Here is a 25,732-nt window from a genome sequence, read left to right as displayed (position 1 = left end):
GAGTAAAAAAAGATTCAAATGCATATTTTGCACCTTTGTATACGCCAGAAAGGTGATTAGAATTGCCCCCCAATATGTGAGGGGAAGCAATAGTCCAGGACACCACCCTCACCTTCCACCACCCCTCTGTCCAAGCCCTCAATAGTAATAAGCAATATCTGCATCTTAAAGACGCACATACCGCTGATTACTGGACACAGGAAGCACAATATTACCATTGCCTGAATCCTATGTATGACCTAGGGTTGTGATAAATAATATGATGATGAGATTGAATTGTAGCCAGTCCACTTTATACCACAGACGGACAACCTTGGTTCTTCTTCCAGAGATTAAGCTCTACTTTATTGGATTTCAGACCCAGAGACAATCCGACAATAACAATGGTGATATAAGCAGTGGTGATATCTCCAGATGGAGCAGATTGCAGATATAGATGAATGTACCACAATACCCAGATGTTATACCTTCATTCATGTATATATTGTCCATTCAGACCCACAAAACAATCAGCCCATCTTGGATTCAGGCCTGCATCCCTATCATTTTCATCTATATCCTTCTAACTCTTCTTACACAGAATATTTGTGGAAGATATCTTATTAGTTGAAACTAAGGTGCAGTTGGCTAGTTATTTAGTAAATTGAAACAACCCTGGAGGTAGTCATCAAATTACCACCAACTCTTTGCATCCCCTCAAGGAGATATTATCTGTTCCTGTTCCCATCTACATCAAACACCACTTGCAAGGAGTCATAAATTACTATCCATTTTTACACAAGTTTAGGGTTTTTAATATTGCTAAAACATCCTTCCGTGTTAGAGCAAGGCATGTAAACCTGCACATATAAAATAATATAAAATATTTCAAAAAATATCCAAAGCACCAGCATTCAGCACATCCTATTGGAGCTGTATACAATATGAGGAAAGATATGTCTAAAATACTTTATCTTTAATACAAATCATAAAAAACATAAACAAGACCAGATATGTAGCTACATACAGATAATAAATTAATTACCCAATCCACAATAAAAAAGGAATATGTGGTCTAAAATATTGCTTATGAGATCTTATTCCGTTGTAGGTAACTGTTTATATTCCAACCATCAAAAATTCATAGCGTTTTTAACCTCTTATCACCGACACTAGTTTTCAGTTCAATGACCAGACTCGATTTTTCAAATCTGACATGTCTCACGATAATTGGTTATAACTTCGGAACGCTTTAACATATCCGGGTGATTTTGAGATTGTTTTCTCGTGACACATTGTACTTCATGTTAGTTATAAAATTTAAGTGATACGTTTTGCGTTTCGTTCTGAAAAAAAGTGAAAATTTGGCAAAAGTTTGTAAAAATTCTTCATTTTCCAAGTTTGAAATGTTCTGGTTTCCAGACAAGATGTAAAACTACCCAAAAAGTTTGATAATTATCATTTACAGAATATCTGCTTTATGTTAGGATGATATTTTATGCTTCCGGTCATTTTTCTAGGATGTTATGAGGTGCAGAACTTTAGATGCGATTTTTCTTATTTTCATTAAAATTGGCAAAACTCGCATTTTGAGGGACAACTCAGCTTTCAAGTGACTTTGAGAGGCCTAAATAATAGTAAATCCCCATAAATTACCCCACTATAGAAAGTTCACCCCTCAACATATGTAAAATAACTTCTATTAAGTCTATTAACGCTTTAAGTGTTTCACATGGGTTAAAAAATATGGACCTGCGATTTAGAAACTATAGAATTTTTTTGGAAAATACATTCATTTAGGCTAAAACTGACATTTTCAGAATAAATTAAATGATGAAACGCACTACAACGCTTGATGCCCAATTCCTCCCGAGTGTAGAGATACCCCATATGAGGTGGTAAACTGCTTTACGGGCGCACGGCCGAGTATAGAATAAATGGAGGCGCCATTCACAGCAGATTTGTATTGTCACATTGTACGACCTATAAATTTTTTTTTTTTGGTAATGCGAACATATGAGGGCTTATTATGTACGGGATGAGATACAATGTATAGATAATTTATTTTGGGGGTCTATAGCTTATTCATGAGATTTTATTAACTATTTCAAGGGGGACACAAACAAAATCATCAATTTTTATTTTGGATTGTTAGCATTTTTTTTCCCCCCGCTCACCGTAACGTAAAAATAATATTTTATCTTTATTCTCTGGTTCACTACGATTGCTGTGATACCTCATTTATGTAGTTTTTCTTATTTTTGCTCAATTTTAATGAGCAAAAACAATATTGGAGAAATTCGCATTGTTTTTACTATTGACAACTTTTCAGGGCCATAACTTCTGTATTTTTCTGTTGTCAGACCTGGTTGAGGGCTTATTTTTTGCAAAAACAGTTGTTCTTTTCAGTCGTATCATATTAGGGAACGTAACTTTTTTTGATCACTTTTTAGAACATTTATTGTGATGGTGTTTGATGGAAAATTGTATATTATGGGAAGTTTTTCAAGTTTTTTTTTTACGTAGTTCACCGAGTGGGTTCAATATTGATTTAGATTTATTGTACAGATTAATATGGACGCGGTGATACCAAATATGTACGTGTTTTTGTGTTTTATTTATTTTATTTGCATTTTATGTGTTACAGGGGAGATTATGGGACTTTTATTTTATTATTATTTATTATTTATTTATTTAATTATATTATAAAAAGATTTAATTTTTTAAACTTTTTTTACACTTTCTACTTCTTGGCTTGAATAAGCGATCATCCGATCGCTTATTCAAGCCTTTACACTGCAATACACTTGTATTGCAGTGTATAGTGTAAGTAACTGAGCATGCTGAGCATTCTCAGTTACACACAGCCGGGTCCTGCCAGGAGGCTGAACCCGGCACACAGAGGAGCCGACAGCCCCGGGTCACTCGTTGGAACCCGGGGCTGAGGCAGGAGGGATCGGATCCCCCGGTAAGCACACCGGGGGGGGGTCCGATCCACGGGGGACACACTTAAGGGGTGTAAGGGGTTAAACAGCCGGGATCTGAGTTTTTCCGATCCCAGGTGTTAGTGCCGGGTCTGGGCTGTGATATCACAGCCCGACACCGGCACCAGCGAGACCCGGTGTCCCGCAATCTTCTTCTGACGCGCCGCCGTAGAAAGGCGTACGCGTCAGAAGAAGTACCCTTAATGACCGCCGTAAAAAGCCGATACGGTGGTCATTAAGGGGTTAAAAGTCACATAGCATAAAATAAACAACATTCTCCACTAATTGCACTGATAATGTTTTTAAGTAATTTGCACTCCGGATAATATATTCACACTTGTAGTATAACGTTCCTGTAAGCAGTGTCGTAACACTTTTTTTTACTTTTTGAAAAAATGTTGTAGTGTGCACTTTGTACTTTCAACAGATAAATTGCAACCTTGTGTTGTATGTTGTAAAGGATGTCCTGTATAGTTTCCCAGTAGAGTTTAGCTCTGTGGTAGGAACAGAGTGATATTCACACAATACTTTGTTGTTGAGATATGGTGAAATCTGTTGTTGAATGTAGTTAGTGTATCAAACACCACAAGATAAGTGATACATTCTCATATCAGCAACATGTTTCTTTTAGTCGCAACAATGAAAAATGAAGATGAGATGTGGTAACGTTACTCATGGCCCCTGCTAAGCACTTTGTGTAAACGTGTATCTCCTTCGGCGTTGTCTCTGCTTGACTGCGCATGCGTGGAAGCCAATTGAATGGTTACGGAGCCCCGTTTCTTACAACATGCGGTTTCTGTTGAGAGTAATTCCAACTCATCAGCTCTCCCGGTTTGCTTTGGAGATCACACTGTGTTTCCTCTTTTCAAAGAGATTTCCTTTTCTATGAAACACTGGCGCTGTGCATGGGGAATAAAATGAATAATAGTGGAGACGTGCACTTGCTGCCAAACGCGTTTCGGAGGTTCTCCCTCCTTCCTCAATGGTGTTTAGTGATACTCTAAACTACCCAACAGCACAGCTTTTAGAAATCATCTGCAGATGGGAAGTGATTGCTGTGTAGCCCCAACTATTTCTATAATATAAAATATTTGCCTATGCAACACCCTCGCTGATACAAGGCAGAGGAGTGGTTGCGAATACGTCCCACCATGTAGCATGCAGCCTGTGTAGGGCCTAGTCAGCCTCACAGCATGTCACTACATCACACTACATAGTCCTTATAGGACACAGGGGAACATTGCAGTGGTAGATCCTGCCTGGCAAGGCAGGAGTTAACAGTTTTATGTGATGTAAGATGTGTCATCCAATCACATGTATTACACTCTATTCTCTGTAAGCTGAGATATAATTGGAGGAGTAGCCACCACCTGAACAGGGGAGTTACAAGACCCTGTCAGGAAACTTCCAGAAGAAGTCAGTCTCTCTCAGGAGAGAGAAGAGACCAGTTCTAGACAGACCTAGGAGTCTGCAGAAGCAGACTGGAGTAACCCCAGTCTAAACTCTATACAGCTAGCATACCAGACCAGAGCAGGAAGAGCCTAGCCCCTGCCTGAAGAGTGGAGCTAATAGATAAGAGTTAGTGAGGAAAAGGGGTTTCATCCTACCTTTAAGGGTGATATCTGAAGCACTCCAGGAACAGCTGAAGCATCCTATTAGGACACAGCTACCTCCCAGCCAGCCCTCTGCATCCAGGCTGGTGCTCTATATCCTGTGGCTCCCTCCAAATGCATCTCAGCACTCCACCATTCTGTTAAAGGCACGTTGCTGCGGTTCCTGTCGGTTCCAATAAAGAACTGTAAGTTGTTTTTGTTCAACCTCTGCCTCCGTCTGGTCCCTGCTACTACAGCTGCCATCATCACAGGCACCCTGTCCACTACACAGAGACTCATACTCTAGACACCAAAGGGTTGCCACAGGGAGATCCGCTATAGCAGCCTCTCCCTCATCATTTCTTGCCAACACCACCCTGCTGGAGACCTGCCAGGCTGTAGGACAGCCCTCCAGTTCCCCATACCAAGCACCGTGACACTAGCATGCCTAGGCCGCAACCGCCAGCCACTCAGGTACTGCGGGCCCCAGCTGACTCTAGGCCCCGAGAAAAGGCTAGGCCCCGGTGGGGGATGTTGCAAGTGGCGTCACGAACAGGATTTATACTTCTGTGCCTTATTCTGGCATTAAAGACTATCCTTTATTGAAAAGACTGTGCTGCCTAACCCTGCTGCCATTCGGGTTTAGGCCCCAAGTGATTGTATGTTTCTACATTGAACTGTATTACTGCTGCCACGTGCTGTCGAGCACCGCTCCAGCACTTAAGGGGTTAACCCCTGCAAAGAACTTTGTCAGCTCTGCTACACCCGGCTCTGCCGCGCCTGAAGATTTTACCTCAGAGGCTGTGGCGCAGCAAGTAATTCCAGCCCGCCCAAACCTTCACTGGCGGGAAACCCAGATGACACAACAAGCTCCACCCATGCGCGAATGGCACGAACCCTGCCTCCTGTGGCGCAGGAAAAAATAGAGCCCGCCACAGCTCTTGGCGGGAAGGACTTGGACTCCACCCTCTGGCACGAAGCGGACTTCCTGCCCCGCCTCAACGAAACGCCAGAACTCGTGTGGATCTTGTGCAGTGAGGTCAACACCATGTGGGGTCCTCGGCCATTCCCTTCCGTGGAACAACCGGAGTTCTTGGAAGTTCTGGAGACCATGATTGTGGTCTCTGCTCAGCCGGTCCGGAGGCCCTTCGCTGGGCACCGGCTGCATCGTGGACTGACCCGAGCCTTCGTCACGAGGATGTACTTCCAGACGGTGATGGAGCGCCAAGTACCACCCGGGCGGTTCCTAGTGCCTCTCCCGGCTACCATGCTGGTGCCGCGGGCCCACGTGGAGGCGCCACGTGGGGAGGCCCCGACTCCTGTCGAGCCAGCGCCTGGGCCTACTGCTGCCGTGCAACCTGCACCGAGGCCTACTGCTCCTGCCGACCAGCCTGCCAGACCTGCTGTTGTGGTTCCTGACCCTCCGGCTGCTCCTGCTCCAGTTCCGGCACCTGCCCGACAACCTGCGAGACCAGAGCCTACACCGGAGCGACCTAATCCAGCACCGGCACCTCCGCAGCCTCGAGGCCAAGGTGAGGCCCTCCGCCGGCAACTCCGAGACGCTGTCTCAGAACAGCGACGCCGGGAGAAGGAGGCCCAGCGCTACATGGCCGGCCGGTCTAAAGAGGGAGCCTGATTGAAGCAGAACCGCACCACCGGCATGGTCCGGTACTTCGACCGGCAGCGTGGCTATGGCTTTGCCACTGAAGACTATACCGGACGGGAGGTATTTATTCCCCGCCGGTCCGTCAGAAGGCCTGATTTGCCGGAGAGACTCCATAATCTGAGACCGGGGGAGTGCATCAAATTTTCCATGCAGGAGGGACCTCGAGGGCCGTGGGCAGCTGGCGTGATCCGGATCCCGGACTCTGATGAGGACCGCTACCCATCGTGTGATGAGCTGTACGAGGACGACGAATGGCCGGAGTCTCCGAACACATCTTCTTCCTCGGCTGCGAGTCCCCGGGCGGTGACCCACGTGAATGCTCCATCCACGGTGACCATGAGTACAGGCCCCATTGCTATTCATGGGCCGGGCATGATCCAGGGCACCACCCCCACCGTCTCCCCTGCAGGGAGCGTTGTCAGATCCCGCAGTTCTTCCACGGGAGAGGATATCCCGGTTGGTGAGCCTTGTCCGGAGGCTCCAACTAGACCCTCATCTCCACCTGCCGGTTACCAGTGGGGTGACGACCCGGCCCCAGAAGAATCGGAGCTGGAGGGAGCCGCGGCGCTGCCGCAGGTTCCCATTTACCTATTTCTGGACCCCTCCGTGGTCCCCGGCTCTGTAGAGCCCCCAGCTGGAACAGCCGACACCCCGGGCGACAGCGCTCCTCCCCCTGAATGTCAGGAGGATACTGCTGAACCTGCAGTACCTGCGACTGCCACCGGGTGTCCCCAGCCGGCTCCTACCACCGCTGAGGATGCACAGGATTCCCTGCTGACTTTGGATCCTGTCCCTGCTGAACCCAGTGAGGATGCATCCGATTAACCCCTGATGGGCTGTAGCCCTCTTCAGGTACTGTGCCTATTGTAAATATTTATTTCTGCCTATCCCTAAAGAGCCAGAGACTTTCCTAGGACTCTCACCCTTATTTATCTCAGTCAAGAGACATATCTTGCGCTGCCTACTGTCATGTGCTATGATAGCACCCCTTCCTCTGCCCCAGCAGAGATTCCTTCAAAGGACTCTGTCCCTCTACACAAAGAGGAGACCCTTTCCATATTTTATGTCACTTTTCCCCACATCAAGGGCTGTACCCAGAAGATGGACTTGGCCATTAAAGACCTTCTGTGAGACTTTTGCCAGATACTACCAGGGAAAAGTTGCTATTGACTTCTTATATTGCACTTAATGCCTTCCTTTTAGGTATGGACATTCTGCTTGCACTTTTTATGCCTTTTCATTTCCAGGTAAAGAGACAATTTATCCTGCTACCCTGAGTAGCCTACCTATGTAACGTTTGTAACGTTCAAGATGTGTACCCATTGGACTCATAAGCCAATGTGAGTTTACAAAATGTTTGCACACTGTCAATTATGCCAGTAGTTTGCACTAACCTTTTATAGGCTTTTCAGATTGTAGTGTGACTGTGTCGGACCGTCTCTATGCAAAACCCTGACCGCTACCTTATCCCTCAAACTGAGGTTTGCACGTGGGGGTAGTCCGTAAACTGCGGGTCTTTAGGGGACCGGGGGTGTTACAGAGATAGCACCTGGATGCCGCTCATACAAGGGTAAGAATGTCAGTCGGCATCTCAGCACTCCACCATTCTGTTAAAGGCACGTTGCTGCGGTTCCTGTCGGTTCCAATAAAGAACTGTAAGTTGTTTTTGTTCAACCTCTGCCTCCGTCTGGTCCCTGCTACTACAGCTGCCATCATCACAGGCACCCTGTCCACTACACAGAGACTCATACTCTAGACACCAAAGGGTTGCCCCAGGGAGATCCGCTATAGCAGCCTCTCCCTCATCATTTCTTGCCAACACCACCCTGCTGGAGACCTGCCAGGCTGTAGGAGAGCCCTCCGGTTCCCCATACCAAGCACCGTGACACTAGCGTGCCTAGGCCGCAACCGCCAGCCACTCAGGTACTGCGGGCCCCGGCTGACTCCAGGCCCCGAGAAAAGGCTAGGCCCCGGTGGGGGATGTTGCAACTATATTAGGCGGCGCCCTCTATTAAGCATTAATGTCAGCAACTCCACCTATGTTATAGAGAGGATACCAACATCCTTGTGCAGAAGTGCATGCGCAACGAAGAGGCTGAATGGAGAGTGGGTAGGGCATTTTTTAAATTCTGCTGTGACACATAATGTATACTAGGAGGGAGACATGTGCAGGCTGTGGCTACCTATATAGTAGGTGGGGGGGGGGATATATGACATAGTAGACTTCTGAATGGGGCCCTCTACCCCCTCAGAAAATATAAAACATTTGTACACTCTTAAACATATACATACATTTATACACTTATGTTCACACATTTATGCACTAATATATACTGTATATTCCGGCGTATAAGACGACCTGGTGTATGAGACGACCCCCCTACTTTCCTGTTTAAAATTTAGATTTTTAAGATATATTCGCCGTATAAGACTACCCCTTTTCCAACGCATACAAAACACCGGTAAAAATTAAAAAAAAACATTTGAATTTAACATGGTCCTTTTTTTAATTTAAATTCTTATGACATGCAGGTATATAGCAGGAAAACTGTCGCTCATAAACATAAGGCATACAACAACAACATTACCATTACAGCACAGCCCCCAGTAGTATACAGCACAGCCCCCAGTAGTATACAGCACAGCCCCCAGTAGTATACAGCACAGCCCCCAGTAGTATACAGCACAGACCCCAGTAGTATACAGCACAGACCCCAGTAGTATACAGCACAGACCCCAGTAGTATACAGCACTGCCCCCAGTAGTATACAGCACAGCACAGCCCAGCCCAGCCCAGCATTAAAAAAAAAATAAACTTATATACTCACCCTCCGGTGGCCCCGATGTGCTGCGCTGCTCCCCCGATCTTCTGCTGGGCGCCGCCATTGATCTTCCCCGGCAGGCGACTACTATGACGCGCCGCTGCTGACGTCATACAAGGCGCCGCCCCGGGGAAAAACATGGCGGCGCCCAACAGAAGAAAGAAGACGGCGCGGAAGACTGAAGACGAGCCGCGCAGACATCGGGGCCACCGGAGGGTGAGTATGCGCCCATGCGCCGTTATCTTTTTGAGGCTGCCGGCAGCTTTGCCGACAGCCATCACTGTGAAAACACCCACGATCGGTGCTAGCAATATGCAGCAAAGACTTACCGGCTATGGAGAGGGCTCAGCCCGTGAGCCCTCTCCATGCAGCGCGACCCGACCGACGCCGTGAATACACCGGCGTATAAGACGACCCCAGACAAAACAGAAGATTTTTCTGTCTTCAAAAGTCGTCTTATATGCCGGAATATACGGCACATTTATACACAGATCTGTCCCATTAGCTGCTTGGGGGAAGTACATGGCAGGAATTAGATGTGAGAGACCCCTAGTCCTGTTCTGCTCATTCCTCCTTCGCCAACATTTAAATCTGAGCTGCAGATTCATGCTGTGTTCTGTGGAAGTTGTGCACTGTCATATACACATTGGGGGTCATTTACTAAGGGCCCGATTCGCGTTTTCCCGACGTGTTACCCAAATATTTCCGATTTGCGCCGATTTCCCCTGTATTGCCCTGGGATTGTGGCGCATCGGCGCCGGCATGCACGCGACGGAAGTCGGGGGGGTTGCCGAGCGAAAACCGACGGATTCGGAAAAACCTCCGCATTTAAAAAAAGAAATGTGACGCTTGGGACGCGCTTACCTTCACTTGGTCCGGCCCGGTGAACTCCAGCGCGTTCAGATACTTTTCAGCACAGCAGCGCCACCTGGTGGACGGCAGAGGAACTACCTTGATGAATCCCGGCCGGACCCGAATCCAGCTCAGAGAACGCGCCGCTGGATCGCGAATGGACCGGGTAAGTAAATCTGCCCCATTATGTGCAGTATAATATGTATATAATGGTGCACATCTTCCAGTTTTTAGTGTGGAAGGTTGGATGTCCCAAAGTTAAGCCCCTGTGTGAAACAATACATTTATATTGCATAATTTGCAACTCCTCCATGGGTAGGAGCTCTTCACTGAACACAGACAACAATGTACAATGTATGATCAGACAAACTCGATAGTAGTATTGGATAGACAATTATATGGACAGGAAATCCTGATGTTGATGATACCTACCGCAAAATATCTATGGATCAAGAATTTGACCTCTCAGATTACTTTATTACACACATTTTTATGCTTTTACCAAGTCCCATAAAAAAAACTTAAAATTTTTTCATTAAAAGGGTTTGCTATTTTATGGGTCATTTATCTTTATTTTTCTTCCTTTTTTCTGTCTTTTTTGAGACTTTTTTTTTTGGCGCATTGCAATTTTTGACTTTTTGGGGACTTATGACACATTTATCGTCTATTCCAGATGTGGCAAGAGATTTATCTTTTCAAATCTAAATTTGTCTAAAATTTGCAACATTTTTTGCAAACTCCAGATGAAACCATACTTAAGAAAAATTTTGAAAATGAAAGTGACTTGAGACATTTGAGTGTAATTTTTAAGACATATGTCTCAAAACACAAGGAAAAAGTGAGATTGATAAGATGGAGTAGATAGGGAAAAACTGACAAAAATAAGCCAGAGCAAACAGAGATAAGATAAATAACTCCCTATGTCTTTTGTTACATGTGAGGTGTGGGATATTTGGTAACTCACCAGTATACATCCATTAAAAGTTCTGCAACACTTTCTGACATTATATTTATATACTTTCTCCTAAATTATATTCCACCTAACACATGAATTGCTTGAGGTGCTCAGAAACATTTTAGAGATGTACACTGCAGGATCCATACGGCATATTTGTTTTAACCATTTTGGTAACACTGTGATCTCATGTACTTCTATTAGTTAAGTCTAGTGCATTTAAATGAAATATCAAGTAATTTTAATTAGACACTAAAATTTATTTTAGTACACATGCTCTATAAATAATCTGAATGATTGCATTATATTTTATGCTACGATTACGAACCAGTTATGTTTCCAAATGCTTAAGCTTTCTGTTTATGGAGTAGCTCTAAAGTTACTGACAAAAAATAGTTTTGGCACAGCTGGGGAGAGCCTTTGACAGCAATTCCAAAGATACCTGTATCATTCTGCTGGTTTCTTTCCAGCCTGAGATATATATGACATATTTAGAAATTATTTCCTATTAAATCAGATTCAGATATTCCTGATGTGGGTGGGCACTTCCAGTTTGTGACATAAACTTAGGGCACTGAAGCCAAAACAGGACAGCAAATTTGTAATTGGCAGATCTGAAGCATGTAGGGAGTCACATGTTTGTGACATCATTGGAGGTCTTTTGCCAGAACACTAAGGACTTTCAAATTATGCAGGACAGCATGTTTGTAATCGGTCGACCTGATATGTGTGATGTGTCACATGCTTGTGCCATCACAAAAGATCCTACAGCCCCTTCTAACCAACCTTCAGTCATCTCTAGCTGTTCTATATGGTTTCCATGGTTACCACATAGCACGGCGAAAGGAGATAAGCCTGGGAGGCAAGGTTAAACCCCTGCTAGTTGCTAAACACCTGTAGATAACTAATTAGAGTAGATTAAAAAGTTTTTACATGACAGGAATTTTACTTTAAATGTTTTTATAAGTTGTAAAATAAAGAAAATTTTATCTTAATTTGTTTATTTTGCAGGATGCTAAGGTAACAATTTCTTACGTGCACACGTATTGAACAAATTTAATGAAAACATTTGTATACAAATTCTATTCCTATGAATAGGGGTTGACAATCAAATTTGGAACAACCCCTTTAGGGGAAAATCAGTCTTGCTGCTTTGTGATAAATGGCCCTACAACTCTTATGTTGCTCTATGTATTAAAAGATATATCTCTTTCAAAAGATTATTTATTAACTTGAGAATGGAGATTTTACTGAATGTTTGCCAAGAATCCACTCACTTATGAAATATAAAACTACAAAATACTTTTTTTTTTAAATTATCTTACACAAGATGTGTTGGATCATTATTATCAAATCACTTTCTTGGTGTGGTTTTGAGAAGAGCAGAAATCCCTCTGAAATTGCTAATCCATTAGTTGCACATGTCAGCCTTAGTCTCTTGGCAGCAAAACGCTTCTTTCTAATTCCTTCTGCCAGTCAGTTCTGTCACAGCCATCTGTGGTAGAAGCAAAAGCAACATTTTACTGATATTCCTGGGCCAAATATATTGATCTGCAGTAAGTTTATAGCCATATACCATACCCATGGCTTGTCAACAAAACATTGCTCATATGTTTCCTAGGTTTCTATTCAAAAGAACCTTACTATATTAATATCGACAGATATTGGCTCAGAATGAAAAATAACTGTTATATTAACGTTTGTTAGCTAATTTTTTTAGAATCTTTAAAATCTATTTTACTCATCATTATATTTGTAATGTAGGTATAGCTATTTTATCTATTAAACTCCCACACTTTTCATTAAGATACAAGACAGTGACAGAATAAAACAAATGAAGGCAACATGATAAATTGAGCAGATGCAACAGAATGGATCCAGCAAGAAATATCTAAAAATGGAGTAGGCTGGAACATAGTCAATATTGCTTATAAAGGGAATGGAATTTATTCTGCAATGAAGCCAAGAGACACAGAGACTGATAATTTTGTGATGATAGACATTATGTAACATCCATGCCTATTTTGCTTCTGCTACACTAGAGAGTAAAACATGTTTATGAATTATCAACCATATGCAACCTTACCAAGAATCTAGATTTATTCCTAGGTCATTTACATTACCATTATACCAATATACTTTACATTACCAAGATACTAATATTGTGGAATACCCATTACCAGAGGGTATTCCACACCAATTTGGGCCATTGTAGAAACAAAGCTCCTATTTTTGGCTGCGATTTTACTCCAATAGGGAAGGGGGTGAGGGGCTACAAAAGTTGTATTCCAAATTTTGAATCTTTCACGATAACTGACATGCTGAGAAAACGCGTACCTACAGTAGTAGCAGCCGTAGCGACCTGTGAGTTGCAGGGGCTCGCAGTGCATGGCCAAAACATAATGTATAATTGCCATGCTCCCGGCCAACTAGGGCACGACAAGGGCCAGAGGGACCGCCCGTGCACTTGCCTAGGCCTCAATCAGTAGCAGCTTCCAGCCCCCCCCCCACCAACCCCACCCCCAGCGGAAAGGAGGATGTCTGTGTCGCAAAAGATACGCTGCATTGGCCACTGCTAACTCAGCCCCCGCTCGCACCGCCCACTGCCCAGAGGTAGCCCATTCCTTCCCCCTCTGTTGCAGGCTTACCAGGCCTGTGCTACATTGCTGCTACATTGAAGCCTCGAGGAGCTGGGGCCACCATTTTGGAGACGAGAGACAGCGAAGATACAATCTGCACATCTACTGGTAAGTTTATACCGTATTTAGATAGCTGGCAATCAGTTTCAAATTTTGATGCCTGCTATCTATAGGAGACCAGCGCTGGAACCAGTTGGAGGTGAGTATAATTCATATGGTTATATGCCACATATAAATTATGTGTTTATATATCTGTTTATATATATATATATATATATGTATATGTGGGGAATGCTGGAGGGCAAGTATATATATGTTTATTATTTGAGAGGGAGGCCACTGCTGGGACATGTTATTACTGGGGGGAGGCTATTGCTGTAACAAGTTATTAGTGAGGGGAGGCTGCTGCTGGACATGTTAATATTTAGGGGAAGCTGTTGAATTTTCCATCCTAGGCTTATACTTGAGTCAATAATTTTCCCAGTCACATCTTATACTTGAGTCGGCTTATACTCATGTACATATGGTAAGTGTGTGTATGTGTGCATGTAGATACATATATATATATGAAAAGGGGGAAAAACACCGAAATGTTGCGGTTTATGGAATAAAGGATCACCCCTTTCAACACATCTCGGAGTGCTCCCTCTTCACTTTTTATGTTTGGGATTCACTGCCAAATAATCATCAGCTATTGTACCCATTTTTCAGCTTTGCTGCTTTGGACTTTCCTTTATATGTGTATATATATATATATATATATATATATATATATATATATCTCTATCTATCTATCTCGGCGCTGGGGTAATTTATGGGGTTTTACTATTATTTAGGCCTTTCAAAGGAACTTGGAAGAACTCAAAATGTGAGTTTTGGGGATTTTCATGAAAATGAGAAAAATTGCGCCCAAAGTTCTGCGCCTCATAACATCATAGAAAAAATGACAGGATGCAGAATATATCATCTCAAGATAAAGCAGACTTTCCATAATTGTTAATTATCATGCTTTTTGGGTAGTTTTACTTCCTGTCTGGATAGCAGAACATTTCAAAATTGGAAAATGAAGAAATTTTACGAACGTTTGCCAAATTTTCACTTTTTTTAAGACCGAAACGCAAAACTTATCACTTAAATTTTACTACTAACATGAAGTACAATGCGTCACAATAAAACATTCTCAAAATCAGCGAGTTATGTTAAAGTATTCCGAGACAGGGTTGCCCCCTCTCCCCCCTCCTCTTTGCCATTTTTATCGAACCCTTGGCCATCAAAATAAGGGCCCATGCTGGTATAAGAGGAGGGGGAAGTGGTGGTTTGGAGGACAAACTGAGCCTGTACGCGGACGACATTCTGTTGTGCCTGCGGGACTCGCCTTTGTCAATAGCTAATGTAGTAAATACAGTGACAGAATTTGGCCGGTTTTCGGGCCTGGAGATTAATTGGAGCAAATCAGGTCTGCTGCCCCTGGACGGGAATAAGACAGAAGATCTAGAGCTAGGAATTAAAATGAGTAGTCAGGACTCATTGAAATATCTTGGGATTCTGATTTCAGCAAAAGTGCAGGATTTCGAACTATTTAATCTGAAACCTCTTATCAACTCAGTTAGGAGCAGGGTCCACATCTGGGATAGACTCCCTCTCTCCTTTTCGGATAGAATAGCCCTTATAAAAATGGTCCTGCTACCACAAATTTTGTTCTTTTTGACTTCATGCCCGATCTGGATTGACAATTCATTCTTTAAAGCAATGGAAGCGCTTTTTAATGAATTAATTTGGGGGCGGAAGCGAGCTAGAATTAAAATTAGTTACTTATATAGACCCTCTGGGGAAGGGGGATTGGGGATACCTTTTTTGCAGGGCTATTTTATAGCGGCTCAGATGTCCCGGATAGTAGGATGGAAGGAGCAGGATGAATCATTGAAAACTTGGGGTATGAAAGTTTTTACAGTGTATGAATTATTGGAAAGGGGGCTAGTGCCGAACAATAAGGATTTATATACAAATAAAGAGGTGATACACAAAGGTTGGAATTTGATGAAAAAAATCATTCACATGAACGGGATTACAGAAGACACACCATTGTGGCACAATCCCCATTTCCCTGAATTTAGTAATCTCCCTGATCCCATTTTTTGGGAAAGGAGAGGGGTTCGCCTCTTCTCCCAGATATTGGAGAACGGAGTAGTGGTAAGCTTTCCTACACTTCAAATTAAAGTGGGTTTGAATAATGGGGATTTTTTGAGATATGCACAATTGGCACACGCAATTAAAGCAATAAGGTTTCGTAGAAGCATAAAATTAGAATCACACCCATGTATAGACTTTATTAAAAACACTGAAAAAAAAAAGGGTCTGGTCTCGGGGCTGTATAAACTTTTGATAAAAGGTATGTTTTTAGGGGTTAGACACAAGTCACAAGAATGTTGGGAAAATGCGGTAGGTCAGTTAACACTACACGAGTGGGAGGGGATTTATAGGAATGTGAAGGTAGGTTCTATTAATGAAAACCACAGAGCCATCCAAGTTAAGATACTGTTTAGATTATATTATTCTCCAGAGGTGTTATACAAGATGAAAGTGAGGAGTGCATCAAAATGTTTCAAATGTGGAATAGAGGAGGCAGACTTCCTTCATACAATTTGGGCATGCCCCAAAATCCAAGGTTTTTGGGAGGAAGTTCATTTGCAAATAAACAGAATTCTAGAAATGGCCCTGACCCCTTCGATTAACTTAGCAATTATGGGATCGTTTAGGACCTGTAACAAAGTGAAGCAAAAGGAGAGAGCATTGGTACTAAAACTGATGATAATAGCGAAAGTTTTGATAGTGCGAGAATGGGGGAGTAGCAGGATTCCCACGGTGGATCATTGGTCTGCTCTTACACAGAAGATCAGAAGATATGAACAAATTTATTTTTCGACAAATGTGGGTCCAGGGGGAAATGGCTGGAGATCTGGAGTAAATGGAAATAGGATAGACTCCCCCTTCTTTTCCCCGGGTTTTTTTGGTTTCTTTTTTTTTTTTTTTTTTCCCCCTCTCTCTCTTGCCAGGGTGGTAGGGAAAGGGTGGGGGGAGGGAGTATTAAGATTTTGTACAAGGACAATGGTGGGTTGTTAGAATGGCAAAAATTTTTATGGTAGGTTCATGGTAATGCGTAAATCATGGCCTTCACCGATCTATGCGTATGTCGGTGTTCGTTGCCATCCACATGCTGCAGCCAGAATTATACTAGGTATATGTCTTTATAACCCACCATGGGGTTTCATTTGTAATGTTTGGGGGAAGGGGAGGGGGGGATATGCTTGACCATGTGACTTTGTATTTTCCTGTTTTGTATTGGAATGTTATTGTTTTAAAAAAGACAAATAAAATTGATTGCTAATTAAAAAAAAAAAAAAAAAAAAAGTATTCCGAAGTTATAACCAATTATCGTGACACAGGGCAGATTTGAAAAATCGAGTCTGGTCATTAACCCCTTAGCACTCCGTGGCGGATATATCCGCCACTGAGGTGATGCCGGCTCGGCTCTGGATCGGAGCCGAACCGGCATCGGGAAACACGGGGTGCCGGCTGTAACTAATAGCCGGCACCCCAGTGTAACACCCGCGATCGGAGTGGGCTCCAATCGTGGTTGTGTAACCCGTTAAATGCCTCGGTCAGCGCGACCAAGGCATCTAACATGTCTCTGGGGGGGTCTTTCCCCCACGATCTCCCCCCCCCCCCCCCAACCGTTTTCAGGGGGCGCCGATCAATAAAAAATAAAGTAATCAATAAAAATGCCCATAAGCCCCATAACATATAGACATATAACCCCCAAAAAAGTCTAAATCATAACAAAACCCCCACATATATAATATCACCACATCCTTAACAACTCGTAGAATAAAAGTAAATCATTATTGAACCCGTACGATGAACGCATTTTTACCTATTCAATCTTACAAAAAATGCAACAAAAAGTGATAAAAAAACATATGTACTCCAGAATGATACTGGTGCAAAGTACAACATGTCCCGCAAAAAACAAGCCATCAACCAGCTCCGTAGCCAAAAAAGTAAAAAATGTTATTTCACTTGGAAGACGGAAGAATGCAAAGATGATAGAATTTTCCCCACATTACGGTTTTATTTGACAAATTTAGTAAAATGTAAGAAAATATATTCAAGTCTGGTATCCCCGTAATCATATCGACCCATAGAATAAAGAAAACATGATTATTAGGCTAAACGGTGAACACGAAAAAAAAAGTCAAAAATCCAGTACAGAATTGATGCTTTTCTACTCCTGCCCTCAAAAACGAGTTCCTAAATTTTCAACAATAGGTGATACCAACCCCAAAATGGCAACACTGGAAAAAGCATCTCATCCCGCAAAAAAAATGCTGTCACATGGCCCCAATAACGAAAAAGCGAAAATTTTATAGCCTACAAAAGGAGGCAACGAGAAAACTAAAATCCTGTCAGCTGCAGGGTGCTCCTTCCCTTCTGCGCCCCGCTGTGCACCCATAAAACAAGTAACGGCCACATGTGGGGGGTTTCTGCACTTGGGAGAAATTGCGGAACAAATTGTATGGTGGGTTTTCTATTTTTATTTTTTGGAAATGTGTACATTTTAGGGCTAAATGAACGTATAACCGGCACAATTTGACCATTCTAAATTTCACCTCCATTTTGATTCAGTTACTATGAAGATCTCAATGGGTTAACGATCTTCCTAAAAGCTGTTTCTGATAGTTTGATGGGTGCAGATTTGAAAGTGGGTTGATTATGTAGGGGGTTTTGTTGCTAAATATGTAAAATTTCATTCAAAACAGTATTTATCCGCAAAAGAGTAAATCCTGAAAATACGGAAAATCGACATTTCAAAAATTATGAAAATGTAAAGTAGACATATGGGAAATGTTATTCAGCAACTTATTTAGGTGGTAAATCTATCTACCTGAAAATGTAATGATTTCGAATTTCAAAAAAGTTTAATTTTTCAAAAAATTCATTTTTTCTTATTTGGAAAATAAATGCAAAACTTATCATCCAACATTTACCACTAAAATGAAGTACAACATATGGGGAAAAAACATTTTCATAATCACTTTGATAAGTAACAGTGTTCAAAAGTTATAAGCATATAAAGCGACGCGAGTCAGAATCCAAAAAATGGGGCTGGGCCTTAAGCTGTAAAATAGCTGCGTCCTTAAGGGGTTAAGCTGAAAACTAGTGTCAGTGATAAGGGGTTAAATAAAAATAATTGATAAAAGTATCCAGAGGGCACCTGGGATTCATCCTCTGTCTTGTTCCATGTCTCTAGGAGGATTTGTATGTCTATGTTGTTTAGACTTTCTTGAAATATGGGTCTAGCGCTTTACATCCAAAGGCCCTATTCTATCTTTTCTATCTATCTTGCTTGCTTGTCTATCTATCTCAAGGAAGGCAGCAGCTTTCCAATGTAGAGTTTCAAAGCAGGGTGTTCTTTATTCCAGGGATGCAACGTTTCAGTCGATACCCACCTTTTTCAAGTACCTTTATTACAGGGATCCACCGAAACATTGCATCCCTGGAATAAAGAACACCCTGCTTTGAAACATTACATTGGAGTGCTGCTGCCTTCCTTGAGATATGAACCCCTAGCCACTGGTCTACAGATATTGCACCCAGCTCTATAGGTTGTGCTGCCTTGGATTTCCTTGTTTTCTATCTATCTATCCAGAGATCGCGATAACACCTCTATAAACGTCTATGAAACTTGTAGAGGCTGATTAACCCCCTCAAAAAACACCATTTTGTGGCTCTGATCACATGACGTTCTACATCGGCCGTGGGCTGGAGCAGTGAGTAGATTCGCCCGTCCCCATGGCTGTGTGAGATCGTGCACACAGAGCCATGAACAAGATTGAGCTGTCCATGTATAAGCCCAATCCTGTATCCTGTATGCAGCCCCTGCATACATTGAAAGGCTGCACGGAAGGTGCTATATGCATCCTCTCTGCAGGTCTCTGTAGACAGATCACTAATAACAGTGATCCAATTGACTATTACCATTAGATCATTGTTATCTGTGATCTATATATAAGATTAGCAGGGAACACATGCATCCTTGTAAAGAAAATGTTTAAAAAAGCCCTCAAAAATTACATTAGAAAAGGAAAAATTAAACAGTTAAAAAAAGCGTTATGCCCTCAATCCCCCAAAATTAAATGAAATAAGTTTAGCAGTGTCATCCCCAGTTCACTCTGTAGGGGTTTGGGGCAGGCATCGCCCCACTCTATGTGGGGGGTCTGGGGTCGACGTCGGCCCACTCTTTGGGTGGAGCGTCTGCAGAAATAGGCAGCACTCCAAGGTTCAAGTGAAAAAAGGGGGTCTTTATTCCATATTGCGCCATTTCGGTGGCACAGCACCTTTTTTAAACATTGTGTTAACAATCAAAAATCAGACATTTATAGGCCAACTCTTCATTCCATTGATCCAGGGCTGGAATGCAAAATATATTCAAGAAATAAAAATGTTGGGGCAGATTTATTTACCCTTTCCCGTCGTGATCCCGCGGTGCGTTGTCTGACGAGGATTCGGGCAGGCGCGATTCACTAGCATCGTGCGCCCGAGTTCCTGCATGTGTCGCTGCTGTGCCAAGGTTCACCTTCTTCTTCCTGGTGCATGTGAGTGCTTGATCTTGCAACACAAATCCTTTTTTAAATTCTGTGGTTTGTCCAAATCTGTCGCGTTGTCCAATGGCCCGCACCCCGATTTCTGACGCGTGCAAGCCGGCGCCAATGCTCCAAAATCCAATCATGTGCGCCAAATTCCCGGGCAATTTGGCGCAAAACGGAAATATTCGGGAAACCTGACGAAAGGGAGGTGTTTGGACCCTTCGTAAATGAGCCCCATTGTGTAATCAAACATAAAAAACAAATGCATGTCCCGTCTATTGGCTTAAATACCACTCCTCTGTGTCTACAACTCATTCATGAAAAAAAACAACAAATGTACCTTTAGTGAATCACCTATGTGTGGCCAATAGATGTTCAGCCGAAAAAGCCATATGCATTTCCGCTTACTCTTACCCTATTTTGGTGTCTAAGTTGGAGGTGTAATTCCGGGAGCTACTGAGGTCAGCTGATTCAGCTCCGGTCAGCTGATCAGATCAGCTGATGTGAGAGAGAGCCAGAAACTGTGAGAGAGAGACACACACACACACACACACACACACACACACACAGACTGTCAGAGAGAGAGACACACACACACACACTGTCAGAGAGAGAGACACACACACACACACACACACACACACACACACACAGACTGTCAGAGAGAGAGACACACACACACACTGTCAGAGAGAGAGAGACACACACACACACACACACACACACACACACACTGTCAGAGAGAGAGAGACACACACACACACTGTCAGAGAGAGACACACACACACACACACACACACTGTCAGAGAGAGACACACACACACACACACACACACTGTCAGAGAGAGAGAGAGACACACACACACACACACACACACACACACACACTGTCAGAGAGAGAGAGACACACACACACACTGTCAGAGAGAGAGACACACACACACACTGTCAGAGAGAGAGAGACACACACACACACACACACACACACTGTCAGAGAGAGAGAGACACACACACACACTGTCAGAGAGAGAGAGACACACACACACACACACACACACACTGTCAGAGAGAGAGAGACACACACACACTGTCAGAGAGAGAGAGACACACACACACACACACACACACACAGACTGTCAGAGAGAGAGACACACACACACACACTGTCAGAGAGAGACACACACACACACACACACACACACACACACACACACACACACACACACACTGTCAGAGAGAGAGAGACACACACACACACACACACACACACACTGTCAGAGAGAGACACACACACACACACACACACTGTCAGAGAGAGAGAGACACACACACACACACACACACACACACACACACACTGTCAGAGAGAGAGAGACACACACACACACTGTCAGAGAGAGAGACACACACACACACTGTCAGAGAGAGAGACACACACACACACTGTCAGAGAGAGAGAGAGACACACACACACACACACACACACACTGTCAGAGAGAGAGAGACACACACACACACTGTCAGAGAGAGAGAGACACACACACACACTGTCAGAGAGAGAGAGACACACACACACACACACACACACACACTGTCAGAGAGAGAGAGACACACACACACACTGTCAGAGAGAGAGAGACACACACACACACTGTCAGAGAGAGAGAGACACACACACACACTGTCAGAGAGAGAGAGACACACACACACACACACACACTGTCAGAGAGAGAGAGACACACACACACACTGTCAGAGAGAGAGAGAGAGACACACACACACACACTGTCAGAGAGAGAGAGACACACACACACTGTCAGAGAGAGAGAGACACACACACACACACACTGTCAGAGAGAGAGAGACACACACACACACACACACTGTCAGAGAGAGAGAGACACACACACACACAGACTGTCAGAGAGAGAGAGACACACACACACACACTGTCAGAGAGAGAGACACACACACACACACACTGTCAGAGAGAGAGAGACACACACACACACACTGTCAGAGAGAGAGACACACACACACACACACACACACACACAGACTGTCAGAGAGAGAGAGAGAGACACACACACACACTGTCAGAGAGAGAGAGAGACACACACACACACTGTCAGAGAGAGAGAGAGACACACACACACACTGTCAGAGAGAGAGACACACACACACACACACACACACACAGACTGTCAGAGAGAGAGAGAGAGACACACACACACACTGTCAGAGAGAGAGAGAGACACACACACACACTGTCAGAGAGAGAGACACACACACACACACACACACAGACTGTCAGAGAGAGAGACACACACACACACACACACACAGACTGTCAGAGAGAGAGACACACACACACACACACTGTCAGAGAGAGAGAGACACACACACACACACACACACACACACACACACACACACACTGTCAGAGAGAGAGACACACACACACACACTGTCAGAGAGAGAGAGACACACACACACACACACTGTCAGAGAGAGAGAGAGACACACACACACACACTGTCAGAGAGAGAGAGAGACACACACACACACTGTCAGAGAGAGAGAGAGAGACACACACACACACTGTCAGAGAGAGAGAGAGACACACACACACACACTGTCAGAGAGAGAGAGAGACACACACACACACTGTCAGAGAGAGAGAGAGACACACACACACACTGTCAGAGAGAGAGAGAGACACACACACACACTGTCAGAGAGAGAGAGAGACACACACACACACTGTCAGAGAGAGAGAGAGACACACACACACACTGTCAGAGAGAGAGACACACACACACACTGTCAGAGAGAGAGAGAGACACACACACACACTGTCAGAGAGAGAGAGAGACACACACACACACTGTCAGAGAGAGAGAGAGACACACACACACACACTGTCAGAGAGAGAGAGAGACACACACACACACTGTCAGAGAGAGAGAGACACACACACACACTGTCAGAGAGAGAGAGACACACACACACACACTGTCAGAGAGAGAGAGAGACACACACACACACTGTCAGAGAGAGAGAGAGACACACACACACACTGTCAGAGAGAGAGAGACACACACACACACTGTCAGAGAGAGAGAGAGACACACACACACACACACTGTCAGAGAGAGAGAGAGAGACACACACACACACTGTCAGAGAGAGAGACACACACACACACACTGTCAGAGAGAGAGACACACACACACACACACAGTCAGAGAGAGAGAGACACACACACACACACACACAGTCAGAGAGAGAGAGACACACACACACACAGTCAGAGAGAGAGAGACACACACACACACACACTGTCAGAGAGAGAGAGACACACACACACACACACACTGTCAGAGAGAGAGAGAGACACACACACACACACACTGTCAGAGAGAGAGAGACACACACACACACTGTCAGAGAGAGAGAGACACACACACACACACACACACAGTCAGAGAGAGAGAGACACACACACACACACACAGTCAGAGAGAGAGAGAGAGACACACACACACACTGTCAGAGAGAGAGAGAGACACACACACACACACTGTCAGAAAGAGAGTTGCACACACATGGACTGTCAGAGAGAGAGAGTCACACACACAAGGCCTGTCAGAGGGAGATAGATGCATATAAAATATTTTTAGTTAACCCATTCTATTTTGTTATAGCTAAGAGCAACGCCGGGAGCTACAGCTAGTATATCTATATATTAACAATTTCTGTTTATCTATATATGTCTATTTCTTCATCTAAAAAAAAATGTAAAAACTGGCACTGTCTGTCCCGTTGACTTCAATGTAAAAATAACTTAATGGGGCACACTTACTAAGGGTCCGCACACCGCATTTCCGTCGGGTTCCCCGACTACTTCCGCAGTTAACAGGGGTTTTTATCACATGAGATCGGATTTCAGCGCTGACTTTCATGCAACACAAATCGGGGGGCTTGGCCGTCAGACAACCCGACTGATTTGGACTAAGCGCGGGATTTAAAATTCCAATTCTGTCGCAACACAATGCACTTGCATACAGCGGGAAGAAGAAGGTGAACTCCAGCAGGGCAGCAACACATGCAGGATATTAGGCACACGATCTTGGTGAATCGCACCAGACTTTATCCTCGTCGGACAGTCCAGAACGGGAAAAAAAATACTGCAAGCTCTGTCATTTTTTCCTTGAAAAAAAAACTGAAGAATGACGGATCACTGTACAACTGTTGACAATGGATGACACAAAAATTTATATTGATGTCAATGGGACTTAAAACCGCTCCGTTCTATATCAGTTTTTAACTTTTTTAGGTGGATACTAGAAACGGAAATCCCAACTGTAGTGTGAACTGAGCCTTATTCAGTTTAATTGCTGGTTTAGCTCCTGTCACTCAGCAATGGTCAATGTAAAATTCCTGAGTGTGGGCGGGGAGACTCTCTAAGCAGACACAGTGGGGCACATTTACTTACCCGATCCTGGCGCGATCCCCGCTGTGCATTGTCCGACGATAATGCTTTCTGCCACGATTCACAAAGATCGTGTCACCTTCTTCTTCCCCATGTATGTAAGTGCTTTAGAAAAGAGAGGGAAAGCGGATGTGCAAACAAGATAAATTTTATTATTTCATCAATATACAAAGATAAAAACATTTAAAAACCCAAAAAATGGGAAAAAGAACACAATGGTCTCTCCTCAGAGAAATATTTCATATATGTACAACCAACAATGGATAACAAAGCTGCTAAATATAAAGGTGTAAAAATATGCACAAAATCACATGTAATAATAAGGTGCAAAGTGCCTAGGCTGAATACATACAAAGGTTCTTGGACTGTGTGCTGTGTGGTGTACAAGACAAGTAGAGACAGTGTCTCAATGCAAGGTGTTTACATATTATGAGATCAAAAAACGAAACAAAACATGGATAAAGTGCTGCGTGCAGAAAATAGCAGCTAGTGGTGTAGATACACAATTCAAGTAGATACAATAAAGCAGTACATCACATTATATTACCTAATGTAGAGCATGAAGAGGAGAGACCACAAACGCCCCACGCATATCGCCCGCCTGGCAGGCTTCCTCAGGGGATAAGGAAAGGGAAATCAACCCAGCTATTTAAATCATCCAGTCCCGCCCCCCAGCGGTGTATGGATGTCCTACCATACCGCCCCTTTTAGTGTTAGAACATATCAAAGTATGATTCATAGTTCATGGTGAGTCTAGAAAGGTACTGTATCAGAGGGTTTCCCTTACCGATTTGTAAGTTTGTTAGGTTAATCTGATGTGTGAACCAGGTTCCAAGCCATAGCAGTGCGGCATAAACTACTTCCGGGTCAAGGAGGTCAGAGATCCTGAGTCTAGTATGCATGTGTTGCCAAGCAACGGGGACAGACCCCGTGCTAAGTTTAAAGATCCGATCAACAAAAAAAAAAAAAAAAAAAAAAAAAGGAAAAGACGATAAGGTATATGCAAGCCATCACTGTGGCAGATATAACTCAGATGGAGTTGTAACGATCGAACAGAGTGTGTATATAAATGAACTATAGACGCATGATCGTAGCAAAGTCTAA

The 25,732-nt window shown here is 43.7% G+C and overlaps 1 long non-coding RNA gene across 1 annotated transcript; it reads right to left on the bottom strand.

Annotated features, from left to right (window-relative positions):
* Positions 1–11,835: 11,835 nt before the first annotated feature.
* LOC140118464 (uncharacterized) lies at positions 11,836–25,248 on the bottom strand. The gene is made up of 3 exons (XR_011853198.1): positions 25,176–25,248; positions 24,632–24,733; positions 11,836–12,345 (listed from the first exon to the last, which is right to left on the bottom strand). It is a non-coding gene; the product is annotated as an uncharacterized lncRNA (long non-coding RNA).
* Between the last annotated feature and the right edge of the window lie 484 nt (positions 25,249–25,732).

The sequence above is a fragment of the Engystomops pustulosus genome, chromosome 2, assembly GCF_040894005.1.
Source record: "Engystomops pustulosus chromosome 2, aEngPut4.maternal, whole genome shotgun sequence".
NCBI lineage: Eukaryota > Metazoa > Chordata > Amphibia > Anura > Leptodactylidae > Engystomops > Engystomops pustulosus.
The sequence above is the reverse complement of the archived record's forward strand: the minus strand, read 5'-3'. Positions and strand labels throughout refer to the sequence as shown.